Below are 17,684 nucleotides of genomic sequence, written 5' to 3'. Positions count from 1 at the left end.
CCAACTGACACTACTATAGGAAATCAACTGATGAAATATGAAATTATATAGAATATTTTAAGTAGAATGCACAAAACAGATCTCACACTCAAACCTGTCTATAATAATTAGGGTGTTAGTTTGAGGGCAACTGAAGTGGACGTAAAGTATGAATGCAAGAAATAGACTAAACAATTTATTAGGCAGTGGGGGTTGAGTACTAAAAGGGTCTACCAAGCACTATCGATACTGTAGAAAAGAAGAAATCTAACTAAAAATTAAAATACTATTAAAAATCAAAATTAAAAGCAGAGTGTATAAATGGGGTATAATCCAAGTAGTTCAGTTAAACCCACAGTCAATGGGAGAATCATAAAATTAAAATGTCAAAGCATTACTCAAGTTTAACTGACCAACAGTGGGAGATGTTGAAATATACAACTGTAAAGATGGTATATCTAAAGATATATAGAGTGTAATCAACGCCAACTATAGATTAATTGAACCTGAGCAAGCTAGTTTTGTAAATTATTGAAGAATAAAATAGAAATGTTAATAAAATTATGAAATTATTAAATTCTTAATGGGTATACTCAGTGCTAGAAGTCTAAACAGCCGAGCTGGGTCCCCAACGAGGTGAAGCTGCAATAAAGTTTTTAAAAAATTAGGTTTAAATTTTATGCTTGGCATCAGTGAAACTCACTGGAAGGGTAAGGGGCATTTCCGAAGCGCCTCTGGCAATACCATTTATTTCTCAGGCCACCAAACAGAGAGCATCAATGGGGTTGCAATTATAATACCACCCACATTCCAGAACTACGTAAATGGATATGATGCAGTTAATGACAGAATTATACATCTGAGACTAAAGTGCTCAACATCCATCCTCCACATCATACAAATATATGCCCCGACAGCCACGGCAGAACAAGCAACACTAGAAGACTTTTATATGGCTCTCGAAGGTGTACTTGATAAAATACCAAACAAAGACATAGTGGTGATACTAGGCGACTTTAATGCCAAACTTGGAAGAACGAATCTAGATGACCACATGAAGATGATTGTAGGGCCATATGGTCTAGGAGATAGGAATGAGCGAGGAGACCGACTATTAGAATTCTGCAACCAAAGGAAATTCTCTGTAATGAACACGCATTTCAAGCATCATCCGCGTAGACTCTATACCTGGAAATCACCTGGAGATAGAACAAGAAATCAAATAGACTTTATTCTGATCAGTTCGAGATGGAAGTCTTCAATTACCAACGCAAAAACATTTCCAGGAGCAGAATGCGGAAGCGATCACCAGCTCTTGATGGCTGATTACAGAATACGTTTCAAGAACATACGCAAAGCTTCTCCCCGTTCTTTTAGGCTAACGGACCCCGAATTAGCTATCTTTAAAGAGAGAATTGAACCAGCACTAACCAGAATAGAGAACAATCGGGCAGAACAAAGTGTGGATGAAGCCTGGACAGATATTAAAGAAACCATCGTAACAACAGTGAACCAATGTCGCCAACCATCTATAAATAATAGCATTAAACCGTGGATCAGCAGAGACACGTGGAAAGTGATTGAACAAAGGAAGCAACTTAAAGTTGGCCCCTGTGATCAACAGACATATAAAGCTCTCTCCAGAGATATTCAACGAAGATGCCGAAAAGACAAACAAGAATACATCTCTGAAATCTGTCAAGAAATAGAAAATCACGGATATCGAAATGAAACCAAAGACCTCTTCCGGAAAGTGAAAATTCTTGCGAGAGAATTTAAACCCAAGAACTATGCAATAGAGGACAAACAGGGTATTATCATAAGTGATATCGACAGAGTGTTGGAAACATGGAAAAACTATTGTTCAGAGCTCTACAGGGAAGAACACGTAAATCTAGGCCACACTTCGGCCCTCGAAAACATCGCATACAACCCTGAACCTGAAATTCTGCTGTCCGAGATTGAAGAAGCTGTAACTCACCTCAAGAAGAATAAATCCCCTGGCTGCGATGATATCACGGGAGAGCTCCTTCAGAACATGGGAGACAAAGGATGTTACATAATGTGGAAACTTTGTAATAAAATTTGGAGATGCGGAAAGTGGCCCAGAGAATGGCGCACATCATTGTGCATACCAATCCATAAAAAAGGAACAACTACAAAGTGTAGTAATTATCGTACCATCTCACTGATTTCCCATCCAAGCAAAATATTACTAAGAATCATTAAACGCCGTTTGCAACAATACTTAGACAAACAAATTCCCCAAGAACAAGCAGGCTTTGTCAAAGGGAAGGGTACGAGAGAGCAAATCCTTAATATGCGGCAGCTCATAGAAAAGGCCCGCGAATTTAAAATTCCAATAATAATCTGTTTTCTAGACTACCAAAAGGCATTTGATTGTGTGAAGTGGGAAGTTCTCTGGACAGTTCTTCATGAGATGGGAGTTCCAGATCATTTGGCAATATTAATTAAAAACTTATACGAAGATAACTCAGTTAAAATAAGAATTGAAAACCAGCAATCTGATACCTTCAAAACCAGCAGAGGTGTACGACAAGGGTGCATACTATCTCCAGACCTGTTCAATTTATATGGAGAATACATAATGAGGAACGCACTCGATGGATGGAGAGGCGGCATCTCCATTGCAGGAAAAAAGATCTCAAACTTAAGATTCGCAGACGATACAACACTGATAGCAACATCTGAAGAGGAGATGTCGAGACTGATAAAGAGAGTAGAAACCGAAAGCAACAAGTGTGGGCTCAAGATTAATAATCAGAAAACAAAAATCATGATTGTGGACCACGCGAATATCCTCCAAACAACAGGCGCCCTAAATCAATTCGAGAAAGTAGACGAGTTCACGTATCTAGGATCTTCCTTAAGCAATGCAGCCTCCTCCCATACGGAAATTCGCAGAAGAATAGGGATGGCCAAGAACGCGATGAGTCGACTGTCAAAAATATGGAAGGACCGCTCTTTATCCAAAAAACTCAAAATGAGACTGGTACGGACACTCATTTTTTCAATCTTCAGTTACGGTGCCGAAACATGGACAATAAAATCAGAGGATAGGAAAAGGATTGACGCATTCGAAATGTGGTGCTGGAGACGAATGCTACGAGTCTCGTGGACGGAGCACAGATCCAATCAGTCGATTCTCGAAGAGCTAAACATTCAGACCAGACTCTCCTCTCAGTGTCTTGCAAATATTTTAAAGTTTTTTGGCCACATTGCGAGAAGAGACAATGACAACTTAGAAAGATTAATTGTATGCGGAAACGTAGAAGGACGTAGAGGCAGAGGACGCTCACCTATCCGATGGTCAGATCAAGTACAGAAAGCCACTGGAGAGACGTTTTCCGAGTCCATGAGAGCAGCCCAAAATCGCAAGAGATGGAGAGAATTGACAGCCCGCATTGTAGGAAATCACGATCCTCAGCAATGAGGAAACGACAAGAGAGAGAGAGGTTTAAATTTAATACAATTAAATGCTGTAGTGGGTTCATCAAAAATGAAACTCTTGTACCAACCAAGGTGTGGATCAGAAAAACATTTTTTTTTTAAAAGTTTGTGAACATATTTGTCTTTTCTTTGGTTAACACATAAGGAAATTGTGAACATCTTTGTCTTTTTTTTTGGTTAATACGTAAGGAAGTGGGAGTTCTTCCAGTCTCACTTGTTTAAGAAACTTTTTCCCCTTTTTTCGTAAAGATATAAAAGACTCTTTTCCTTCATACTTGTAATTTTTCAAGCCTCTTACCAACACAATATTTTTGTAAGACTTTCCTTTTCCTTTTTTTTTTGGAGGTGTTTAATTTCTTATTGTGTCCGCTAGCATATTTCAATTCTCTTTAGTTCACTAATTGATTTGATGTCCTTATAGTATTCACTTAGCTTCTTAGTACCAAGAAGTGATCAATCTTCTCCTAGTGCTCTTACCTTGTCTATACCAATGTTGATGGCATGATATTCTTGTTAAATTAAAATTGTGGGTTTTTTTCGCAATGCTTTTTTGTTCTTCTAAAAATACGGTCGGCGGGTAAAAAACTCTGTCCGCGTACAGCCAACTACAATAAAATCCTTTGGATTGATATTTTGTGTTTCCAAAAAATGAATCAGTGTTCTCAGGACAATATTTTTATTTTGGGAAACACAACCACCGCTAAACAACCTTAGTACAGAACAGCCCTAAAAATTAGCTTCTTTCAAATAGTTAAAGGGAGCCGATGAAATTTCCACAGTTGGAAAAAAGTATTGTATCGAGATTTTTTGCTCAAGTCCAGGTTTTTTCTTTTTGTTTTTATTTACCGACCTAGGCCTATGTCTTTTGTTATATGAATCAAGCTGGCAATTATATTGTCTTGTCTTTTCGTGTCTGAAACTTTATAATATAAAACTCTTCTTTAAAAGCGATGATGTAAATAAGCTTTATTTTTACGCACGTGAATATACATACTTGGTAATTTGTTGACTTTTCCTTTTTCAGCCTGCAACTCTTCCCTTTCTAGTCCCTTCATTTCCTTCACCAACACTTACTCTTCCATCTGCCCAATCAATTATTCTTTAAATAATAAAGTAATTCTTCTTCTTCTTATTCTTTTTTTGGGCTATGTTCTAGACAATTTACCCAGTTTACTTCGAGGGTAGACACTTTTTGTCTTGCTTCAGCAATCAGTGTCTACCTACACTTATATTCTTCCTTTGTTTGTTTTAGGTTATTCTACATGTATACTTGTGCTGGTTTTTTTTTCTTCACAAGCTAAAATATTAGTAATACAACACAACAAAGGTATAAACTTTTCTCGCTCGGGGGTAGCGTCCAAGCTTTGCACACACCAGAAATGCTACCAACGGATAAGGTAGAAGCACCCAGGACTGAAAGAAGGAATATCATAGTTTATAATTTAATATTAAAGGTAGAAATAAAGTTGCATAAGGTGTTGATTGTATTTTCATTAATATTTGTGAGAATTGTACAAATATTTATGGGGGTGGGAAGTTTAGTTTTAGCTAATTCGGCATACAAGTCAAAGTGTGGGTTTTGATTTAAGTGAAATTCTAATAAAATATGGTTTAAGCCTCCCACTTGGCCACATTCGCAATAAGGATCATCTTTGACTCCAATTCTGAATAGATGAAGAGGGGATGAGCAATGGCCCGTTCTCATACGGATGATTGTAGTTAAATGTCTCCTACTGATATATGCGAATTTATTGAACCATGGTAGTGTGTGGATTCGTTTATTAATTTTGGCATAGAATGAATTGCTTGTGCCATATCCTTCGTACCATTCAGCTGCCCAATTAGACCAAATCTCTCTTTTCAAGTAGGGTGTGAAATTTGAAAACTCTAGCTTGATATTCATGGGAATATTCAGGGAACGACCTATATTGGCAAGTTGGTCGGCCTTGTAGTTTCCAGTGATACCAGTGTGTCCTGGGATCCATGCTAGTAAGATTTTGATATTATTGTTCCTTGCTAGGATAATTCCTCTTTTCGTTAAATACGATATATGTTCTGTGTCTTTAGAAAACCCTGTTTTTTTAATTTTTTGTAGTGCACTTTTGGATTCAGAAAAGATAATGGCTTCTGTGATATTTTGTTCCCGTATAATTTGGACTGCATGATTGATCGCAGTAACCTCTGCTGTACATATTTGGGTATGATTGGGTAGTTTAGATGAAAATGAATAGTTTATATCTGGGGAAAAAACACCAAATCCCGCATTTCCCATTGTGTCCGTTGAGCCATCTGTAAAGAATTTTTTGTATGAATGGAATTTTTTAACTAAGTTCACAAAATTCATAAGATTGAATTCATTTTTTGTAATATTTTCATTCAGAATTCCTAATGGTTGAAGTTGTAGTTCCAAGTCATATTCATGGCAAGGAAGAAGTTTACTGGAATATAGGTTCTGCAAATAAGGTTGGATTTTTCTGATAGTTGCTATCAATATGGGTTTTTCCTTATTTCTCCAGTATTTATTGTCCATATTACAAAGTGCTTCTAATTCAATGATTGATTGAATGATAGGGTTGTTTTTAATGCTTAGGTTTTTTAGCAAAAATTTTGTGGTGAGCCATTCTCTTCTGTATTTTAATGGCAGTTCTCCAGACTCTGATAACAAGGCTTGGATTGGAGTTGACTTCATGCATCCTGTGATAATCCGAATACTTTGGTAGTGCATCTGATCTAGTTTCTTCAATATATATTTAGGGCACGTAGATAGGAATTGACCCCCATAGTTTAAATGACTTAGAATAAGTGCTTCATGGATCAGTTTTAATATTTTTGGGTCACTGCCCCACCATGTTCCACACAAGGCACGCATTACATTCAGTGCTTTACCTATTTTGACTTCCAGCTGGTTAATGTGTGCCTTCCATTTAAGGTTCTTCTGTAAAACCATTCCCCAACGTGGGGCGCTATTTTTGTAACGATAATATTTTGCCTACCATAGGGGTATTACTTTTAGGGGTAGAAGATGAGGGATAGAAATTCTTGGGGCGAAGATAGGGTAAGCAAAATAAACGCTACTTGTGCGAACGGGCACTCAGGTTTTGGCAGGAGAGCTAGGGTCGTGGATAAGTAAAAGACAAGGGGGTTTGAATTGGGGCAACTACAGAAAAATGAAATAAATGGTCATAAATCTCTTGGGACAAACAAAAACAAAACGAAACAGGAAACACCTCAAGAAATTTAACTGTATTTCACTATTTCGCACCTAACTTTAAAAAAAAACTTGTTACATCTCTGGACTGAAACTGCAACAGGACCAAAAAAAACATTTCTATGCTCAGGAACGAAAATCTGACGTGGATGGAGTTGAATCCTGGACACGAACACACGAACAAAAGGGACTGGATCTCACACTATACATTGGATCGACCATTTGAGGCCGAAGCCGGCACTGAGCACAAAACTTATGACTCTGCCTCTTAATTAGACGACTAACTGCTACTAAAATTGATTTCCATAACGCAATACGAAGATTTCCCTGAAAAGGGACAAAAACAGAAAACTACAAATTCATTTGAATTTGGACTTGACGCTGAACCACTGGGGATCACCGTGGCTCCAACGAAAGTGACGAAGTTATCTTTAAAAATTGCTCGCATAAGTTAGAACAAACAAAGCACTTAGCGTATAAACTAAACACAATGGAAATTAAGACGTAAATTAATTTGAAAACGCAATATCGGGCAATATCGAAGAATTTGCGCCTGTGACATAAATAAACAATAAAATGAATTATTATCGGCGGCGGCGACTTAAAAAAATAACGAAAGATTATATGGGTTTTAAATTGAAGGATACGAACTAAGAAACATTGAAAAAATTCTTCGTTATTCTAATGCATATGTAAGGGGATTTTAATTAACACATATACGAGGGGACTTCAAAATAAAATGCTACACTATTGGTTGGTTGGAAATAAGCTGGTTAGCATGGACCAGTATAGTGGAAATAAGTTGTTTTGCATGTAAAGGTGGTTTTTAACATGCTTTTACCACGGGTAATAATTTTTGTTTGCATAAATCAGATAAACTAAACCGCTTTGGCTACAACAGAACAATGCATTGGCACATCTAACTCAACTTTGAATTTTGTGTGACATAAGCCTGTTTGCATATTACCTCCTCATATATATCCAATGTAAACCTACTTTTTAACAAAATTTAACCGTATTACTCTACTAGTATAAATCGCATTACTCATTTTATGAAGTGTTGGATTTGGATAAAAACTCCGTTAGCAGCGCTAATCCTCCACACCGCTTCATCATCTCTGTTATCTCCAAATATATATTTATCCTTATAAATGAAAAATTATATTTAATTTAGACCAAATTTTATTTAATAAATTTAATTATTTTATAACCTTCTATGGTTATAAAAATATAAGATTGGTTTAGTTTCATTTTTATTAAAATTAATATATCTTTGTACATATATTTGTTGGTAATTTTGACATTGTGATAATTTATATTAACCGTTTTTGACTTGCTCTATTTCAACCAATTAAAGTAATTTCAGCAATATTATACTGTACCTTCGTCACTGAATTTAATATTATTCGACATGTTCAAATTTTATGCAATTTGGTGATAATAAAATTTACATTTCCTATACAGGGTTGACGACTCAAAAGGACATATTATATACATATCCGTTCTTTGTCAACACCCGTCCTCCCAGTACCACATACCTTTAATTTTAAATAGAAAACATGCAATGTGGCACATCAATAGACAGTTACTTAGCTGAAGAATGTAGGCATCACTGATCTTGTATCATATTATCTCCATTCTTGTAAAAAAGTATCAGTTTATTTAAACATCTATTACAAATCACACGTACCCACACTTCTTAAAAAAAGGTGGTTTTATTCAGAGTCCAACAGAAGTTTCATTAAAACTATTAATAGGCTAAGGTCAAATCATGCTCTAACACCTTCAAGAATGTACAAAATGAATTTAGCAGACACTCCAAACTGTACTTGTGGTAAATATGGAGATTTAACACATATCCTATTAGAATGTGTAAACCAACAAGGAAATATTACATGTTTATATGAATACTTACGAAAACTGAATGTCTGTTTCCCATTTCACATAAATGAATTAATTATCTCTGGAAACGTAGAAATCTTTAATTGTATTTATCAGTTAATAAGAAATTGTAAATATAAACTTTAAACAATATAATGTACTAACCATTGAATTAAGATGAAACTTGTAAGCAATTTGCGAACATACCAATCATGTAATAAACCTTTTAATATGAAAAAAAAAATTAATAAAAAAAAATAAAAAAAAATAAATAAATAAAAAAAAAAGAAAATAAAAAAAAACAAAAAAAAATGTAGAACAAAATTATTATAAAAGACGACCAAAACAAAATAAAAAATATATATACATATTATATACAATATCGAAAAGTTATATAAAAAAATAAAAAAAAAAAGAATAATAATAAATAAAAAAAAAAATAAATAAATAAAAATAAAAATTAAAACTAACATTTAGTACTAACTCGAACTCTGATTGTTGTTCTGTGAATACAAATTACAAAATAGTCTGGTCAATTGGCTATGCCAAGGCCATTAAAAAAAAAAAATCACACGTAACGCCCATGTTTGGCTAGTGTCGATTTAAAATTTTGCCGTCACGTCAAAAACTACATTTAAACAAAATTTGTAATATTAATAGAAAACTTTATTAAATGTAACCCAAATTAAATGAAATAAATTTTAAATTAGTAGTCATAATTCAAAACGGTTTACTCATTAGATATAAATGTTAATATATATATATATATATATATATATATATATATATATATATATATATATATATATCTTGACTGTCAAGATCCCTAGCCTTGCCTTTGTTAATATAACATTTCAAAATTGACATTACATTTTTTTGATAGATTTTAGAATCAATCGATGTTTTCAAAAGTCAAATTAAAAAAAAATTAATATAAAATTACTTTAATTGGGAATCTTCCGGCGTTCTGTGTTTCTGTGTTTTTGCTGATTTATTTAATATATTAATATTTGATGTTTCTTCACAATAATAACATCTTAATGCTACAGATCTTTTAAAGGTAAGATCATTTACTTAATTGTTTTTCATATAGATGTATCGCTTATAATACTCTTTTAGATGAACTGATGATGACCAATGAACATTGGGCGAAACGTCTTCAATAAATAGATAAAGTAGTACAACTCTTGTCTTTTTATCTCCAAATTGACCGAAAATATCCCATTCACTTACGAGTGCACATTTTTTTATATTAAATTAAACGGTCATATTCCTTAAAGATGTCTATATATATATATATATATATATATATATATATATATATATATATATATATATATATATATATATATATATATATATATATAAGAAAAAAGAAGTACTTGTGACTCGTTTGGAACAAATATATAACTGTTTTGGATGGGTTGGAGTCAATAAAAGGGCTATTGGTTAACTATTTTTTTATTCTCGAGCTTTCAATTGTGTTTACAATTATTATCAAGAGCTAAAAAAGACAAAATACTTACAAGGTTGAACTAAAAAGAAAAAACAATTTTTGTTAACTTACCAAATAAAAATTAGTTTAGTAAGTAAAAATTACTGCTAATACATCTTCAAAATATTTAATATAAAAATGTTTTAATCCAATAAATGTTTCTCCGAAAATTTTTATAATTTTGAAAACATTTTTTTAATACAAAAATAATTGAATTTATAAATAAGTTCAAATAGCAACCAATTACAAATAGCCTCAATGTCATAAATGCCAACATAAAATTTTTATTTTTGACAATTTAATTGCCAAAAGTAAAATTTCGTTTAAACATTCTTTTTTGTTTAGTAACAAAAAGAAGAAGATTTATTCACCGTTGAAAGATGTCTGAAAGAATGTAACAGATATATGAAGAATTAAATATGACATTTTACAAGTTTTATATATAAATCATAAAAAAAGAATATAATTATAAATTTTGCTTAAATTTTGAATTTCTGATCTTTTGTTTAAATTATTATCACTTTTGCTAATACAAACTATTTCCAAAAAAGTCCTTTTAAATTTATTACTTTCACTACATAAAATTTTAATGTTATCAAAATCCATAATATGGTCTTTATCGATTACATGCTCTGCCAAAGCACAAGATGGTTTTTTAATTCTGCAATCACTTTTGTGAGAAATAATGCGATTTGATAGATTTCTTCCGGTCTCACCAACATATTCAGCCTCACACTGAGTACAACTAATGCTGTATACTAAATTCGTTTTTTCAAATTTGTCTATAGGATATTTAGTTTTAGAATATAAAGATGAAATAGTTTTGATGTTCTTTGTTGCTATTTTTATATTGTCAATAACCTTTAGTGTTTGTATTAATTTAGGTGTTAATGATGGTATAAAAGGTAGTGAATGATAATAGATGTTCTGATTGTTAGATACAATGTTTTGAGATTGAGCAAAAAATGGTGTTAAATTATTTATATTACCAATATTAGAAATACAGACAATATGTTGAAAACCAGATGGTTCAGAAAACCCATATGTAGTAATAGATTTATAAGCTATTACTCTCACCATCCAAATAAGATAAAAATGAACCTTATAACAGGATTAAAAGAACGTGTTTTAAAACTTTCTCATCCAGATTATCTACAAGAAGATCTTCAATTATTAAAAAATATTCTAATTGAAAACTCTTATCCTCCAGATATGCTACATATGATGCTTTTATATATATATATATATATATATATATATATATATATATATACATATATATATATATATATATATATATATATATATATATATATATATATATTGATTGATTGATATATATATATATATATATATATATATATATATATATATATATATATATATATATATATATATATATATAGGGTGTTTCATTAAGAATTGTCCATATAGTAACTGCAGAAATCTCAGCACAAAATAAGATGATTTAACCTAAAACACATAACTAAAATATTCCTCGTTAGCGAGATATAGAGTCCTTTATTAAAAATATTCTAAAATTATTTTAGCTCATCGTTTTAATACTTTCCAGTATTTTTTGCGATACTTTCCAATGCGATAGAAAAAGTAGTTTTCAAGTTATTTGCGTTTAAACATAATGTTTAAAATACATAATCTTATTTTTTGCTTATTTCACATAAGTGCATTAGAGTTTCTCTAACACAAATAAATGACATCAACCTACTTAATTTTAAATGACCCTACAACTTGTAAGATTGATAATTTCTGAAAGGGTGATTTTATAATTCCCAGAGACAAAAAAATATAAAAACTATTAAAGATTCAGGAAAATTTACGAGTTACAATCTTACAACTGGATAATTGTAACTGAAAAGCCTAAGATTACTTACTGTCATAGTAGAGTTTTTTAAAGCAAATTATACAGGGACAGGTGTTGCTGCTCAAAAATATCTACAATTATATCCTAAGAAACGAAAACCCCATTACAGGACTTTTAAAATATTTACGACCGCTTCGCGGAAACTGGCCAATTCCATCCAAAACCAGATTCAGGACGTCCAAAAATAATTACAGTGAATTAGGAGGATAATATGTTAGTACAAATTGCTAATGAATCTCAATTAAGATAGAGGAAGAAGTGAGTTGAGTGAGAGTCGTGGCCCGCTCGGAGTCCTGTTTTAATCGCTTAGATTTTTATATTTGGGGACATATGAAGATACTTGACTTTTTGTTTTTGCTTAAAAATTAATACCCGATAAGAATTATGGCTAATTAGAAATCAATCGAACATATTTCTGAAGGGTATGAGAAATTTTTCTGATAGAATTCAAAAATTTATTGACGTGAATGAAAGCCATTAATTTATTAAATTGATTTATTGTTATTGTAGTCTAAATAAACATTTTTTCAATAGTTTTGTCTTATGTAACAAACATTTTATTAACCAGCTCGATCCGAAAATTTACCAAGAAAAATTGTTTTAGTATAATAAAAGTCATGATTTTTTATGAACTAAAACAATATGAAAAAATCATTTGAAATTATTTTAAACATTATTTTAAACGCAAATAACTTGAAAACTACTTACTCTATCGCATTAAGACAAAAAGATATTTATGTAAAAAGTAACGAAGGATAATAAACATGCTAAAATCAATATCACAACAGTGGCGTACATGGTGAAGGGGAAAAAGGAAGTATCGATCTCTACAGCACGCCTCTGATAATGGCACAAAACTATCTTTTAACACTAGTTAAAGATTTCTAACATGCGTAAACTATTTGTTAAGTTTAAACAAAAAATATTGGAAGGTGTTAAAAGAATGGGCTAAAATTATTTTAGAATATTTGTTATAAAACACTCTGTGTCTCACTGAGGAGGAATATTTTATTAAAGTGTTTTGAGTTAAATCTTTATATTTTGTGATAAGGTTTCTATAGTTACTATATGGATAATTCTTACTGAAACACCCTGTATATATATATATATATATATATATATATATATATATAGGGTGTATATACAGGATATATATATATATATATATATATATATATATATATATATATATATATATATATATACTGGTCTAATCAGTACTAATCGAGTAACGACGAGAAGTAGATCCACCAGGCTTGAGAATGGCAAGTGAGACCTTGCCGAAACGTCGCCAAAACAATGGTTTTCAAGAAAACCAGCATTTTACAACGCGGAGTCAAACCTGGAAAAATAGTGACAGCATATATATATATATATATATATATATATATATATATATATATATATATATATATATATATATATATGTATATATATACAGGGTGTTTAATAAATTTATGTCAAATATATTAAATCACGCATTCTAGGGATAAAAATAAAAAATTGATTGAATCCAACTTACCTTAGTACAAACGTGTACACAAACAAAGTTACAGCCCTTGGAAGTTACAAAATAAACATTGTTTTTTTTGCATTATCTCCTAAACTACTCGACATTTTGTAATACAGATGAACACGTTACTTTCTTGTTCTGAAAGCATTTTTATACAAAAGAAACAACAAAATCTAAGCGCACAGAAAAAAATTTAAGGGGGGTGTGCAGCCCTAAATCCCCCAAAACTTTTGAGTACGTTTAAATCAAATGAATTTTGTGGCATCATTATTTTAACACGATATTTTTAAAACTTTTTTTCCTCTTATCACTTTTTCGAAAAACTAGTTTTTTCCTAGTTGGCCATAAAATTACAGTTAGTTTCTACGGATACAATAATTACAAACAGTTCCATTAATAATAGTCAATAATTTGAAGCTATCATTTATTGTCTGAATAAGATTATTAATAAAAATTTTGATATTACAATGGCCTACACATTTCAGGAAATGGCAGATATGCATTTAACTTTGGGTAAGTTGGATCAGATTAAATTATGGTTTAAATAAACTATCGGGAATATCGTAGGTGAATGTCAAGGAAATAGTGCAGCAGATAGACAATTATAGCTGACCATTGATCGTCGATTACGGGAAACGGGTACATTCCAACCGCAAGTTGCTGGTCGTCCAATAATGGATACAACTGATGAAGACATTTTAGAAATCATTGATGGAGTTCCTGGAACAAGTACAACGGTAATAGCTGCTTAAGTAAATGTTCCTCACGTAAGGGTTTGGAGGCGTTTGAAGGATCAGCTGCTTAAATCCTATCACTTAACACCGGTTCAAGAGTTATTGGTTGAAGAATATCCTAAAAGCATTAGATTTTGCGATTGGTTATTAATGGAAAACACTCGAAATGTTAATTTTATTAGAAATATTTTGTTTACCGACGAGGCTACATTCAATAGAAATAAATATTCTAACAAACCATCATAACGAGCACATTTGGGCCGACGAAAATCCTCACGCCAGAAAAACGACTCATCACCAAAGGACTTACAAAGTTAATGTTTGAGCAGGAATTGTGGATAACAATCTAATAGCCCCAGTATTTCTTGCCAACAACATCTTGCCAATAAAAGGTGATAATTATTTGAAGTTCTTGGCAAACGATTTACAAGAGTATTTGGAAGAAGTGAATATTGCAATAAGGCAAAATATGTGATTTCTACAAGATGGCGCTTCACTGCATTACAGTAATGAAGTCCGAGAATACCTTTGCAGGCAGTATCCTGGTCGGTGAATTGGAAGGGGTCATGACGCACCTATTTCTTGGCCACCCGGAAGTCGAGGTCTAACCCCATGGACTTTTGCTTTTGGGGGTTTATGAAAGAAAAAGTGTATTCTGTAACAATAGGGGACTAACAACAATTGAGGATTAGAATAATTGAAGCTGCATTTTTAGCACATTCGGTTTTTCTTATTAAAACGAAACCGAATGTATATTGAAGAAAATGCAGGTCATTTTGAACATTTATTGTAATATCATATTTATAGAGGTTATAGACATTTTTTGTACTTGTTAATTCATTTAAGCCATTTATTTAATTGCACGTAATTTTTTAAAGGTTAATGAAAAGGGCCGTAACTCAATACGTTTTTAGTTTTTAGGGCTGCATACTCCCTTTAAAATTTTTCTGTGCGCTTAGATTTTGTTGTTTCTTTTGTATGAAAAATGCTTTCAGAGCAAGAAAGTAACGTGTCCATTTTTATTAAAAAATGTTAAGTAGTTTAGGAGATAATGCCAAAAAACCATTTTTATTTTGTAACTTCAAACTTTTTTTGTGTACACTTTTGTACTAAGGTAAGTTGGATTTAATCATTTATTGTTGTCTCCGGAATGCGTGATTTAATTTATGACATACCTTTTTAAAACACCCTGTATATATATATATATATATATATATATATGTAAATCAAATAAGTCAAATTATTAAATAATACAAAAAAACTATTAGTCAATTTCTTTAGCGCCGCCTGTGATTTACAAAGGTACCGCTAGTCAACGGACTTTATACTCTTTTAACTGAGATCATAAAAGCGTTAACTGTTATTACCATTTTATATCCAAATTTAGTACATTTTTTATCATCCTGTTCAATTAACTCATTTACCAATTTCTACTTTACTTAAACATTCAAATAATCTATTCAACTTTGCTTTTATATTTTCGTAAATGGTTACACGATTACACTTTAAACTGCACGGAATATATTTAGCAACTTTGTTGAAACACCTACTAGTTTACACTATAAATGCTACATCTCCAAATTAGCTTTTAAAACCTTACAAAAAGATACAAAAAACGTATTGCTTTAGTTTTTCCACCATCAAAACTTTTCATTTAAGCTTATTTAACTTTATTCTATAATTAGTATCAAAACACTTTTAATATCTTTGCTTAAAGACTTGCTTAAAATGACTTCTATGTAATTACAATTATGTCTTTTAACATCCCATTGACTGCGTTAGATTAAATCAAGGCGAGTAAAATATGTGAAAACTGTGGGGTTTCCTGGGAAATATGCGTCAAAATTGAATTTTGTTTTCTAAAGAAAATCTTCTGTTGTAATATCATTTTCTCTCTTATGCCATTTTACGAATCTATAGAAGAGTATTATTTCCATTTTTAAAAAATTAGGGATAAGGGCTACTGGTGCCCTAAAGGTGTTAAATACTCCTCGTTCACCAGAACTAAATCCGTCTGATTTTTTTATTTGGGGATTTTTAAAAAAACAATATTTATAAAACTGACTTTAACACTAAGAAAGAATTATTACGAAGCATTCATCAAGCATTTAGAAACTCAAAGCCATTGCATATAATCAATTGTGTAAAACTGTAAGAAAAATATGTTAATAATTATTATATCAAAACTGGGAGCATTTTGAACATTTATTATAATTTTTATATTTTTGTAAAATTAATTCTAGTTGTTACGTTGTTTATTATTGTTGTTTGTATGTTTATTAAAATTTTAAAATTTTTGTAAAATTTGATTTTAAAATATATAGGATGTCTCATATAGAATAACATAAGTTGGTATTTTTATTTTCTTAGTGACGACCCCATAAAAAAATTTTTTGTACGCCATTAAATCCTACCATAATATATCTATTAAAAGTTCCATTAAGATTTTTTAAAATTTTTTCTAATAAAGAAGATATATTACCCTGCCTTTTTCGGCAGTAATCGTTACTTTAATGAAAAAAGAAGTCATGACATCTTAAATACTTTTTTCTATCGCCAGTAGTTTTCAGATATACCCTGAAAAACATACCAATTATTTGGGATACCCTGTACAATTTGTCGGATATACAGATGATATACTGTGTGATGATACAGTGTCTCTAATCCAAGCGTCCCTGTCGTTAAGGCCACATAATGAGACTAAATATAAATGCCCAACAGACCAGATATATGTATTTTTATTAATAAATGCTTAATGGAATTTATCTGCAAAAGCAAGCTTAATATTTAAGTGTAATTAAAATTTTTACCTCTGTTTTACCCCTTTTGCCATTACCTACTACTTGTAACCTAGTCTATTTTGTCTTAAAAACAATAACTTGAGGGGTCCATAGACAAGCAACGAGTGTCCATGTTGTTTCTCTATCTTATTCTTATTAATTATATGCGCAAACATAGATCATTGCCTAGTAATCTCAACATTGAGGAATAGAATTTCAAACACTGGTAAAAAAAATAAAATGGATAAATAAATGGAATGTGCAAAAGCTGAGAGATGCGACAATTGCAGAACGGATATAGACTGGACCAGAATAAATGAGGACATTGAAGCAGCAGCGAAAGATGAAATAGGAACAGAAATTTGTATCCGTCAAAATCATTGGTTTGACGATGAATGCAACAAAAAAAAAATTAAGCCTACAGAACGATGCTGACCCGATGAACTAGAACAACTGTAGAGAACTACTAGACAGAGAGTAGAAAAGAAAAGAGGATACACAAAAGAAAAAAAAAACGAAACCACTTAAATAAGGGACATAAAGAAAACCTCAATAAAGGAAAAGAATTTAGAGCCATTCTATAAAGAAGTTAACATCGACAGAAAAAAATTCAAGGCAACCGCAAGACAATGCAGAAGTAAGTATGGCGACATATTAACAACAAGGAAAGATGTATTAAATAGTTGGGTGAAATACTTTAACCAGGTACTTATTATAGAGAAAGAACCTGAAAGACGAAAG

This window comes from Diabrotica undecimpunctata, chromosome 5 (assembly GCF_040954645.1).
Source record: "Diabrotica undecimpunctata isolate CICGRU chromosome 5, icDiaUnde3, whole genome shotgun sequence".
Classification (NCBI taxonomy): domain Eukaryota; kingdom Metazoa; phylum Arthropoda; class Insecta; order Coleoptera; family Chrysomelidae; genus Diabrotica; species Diabrotica undecimpunctata.
This window is presented reverse-complemented; position numbering follows the sequence as displayed.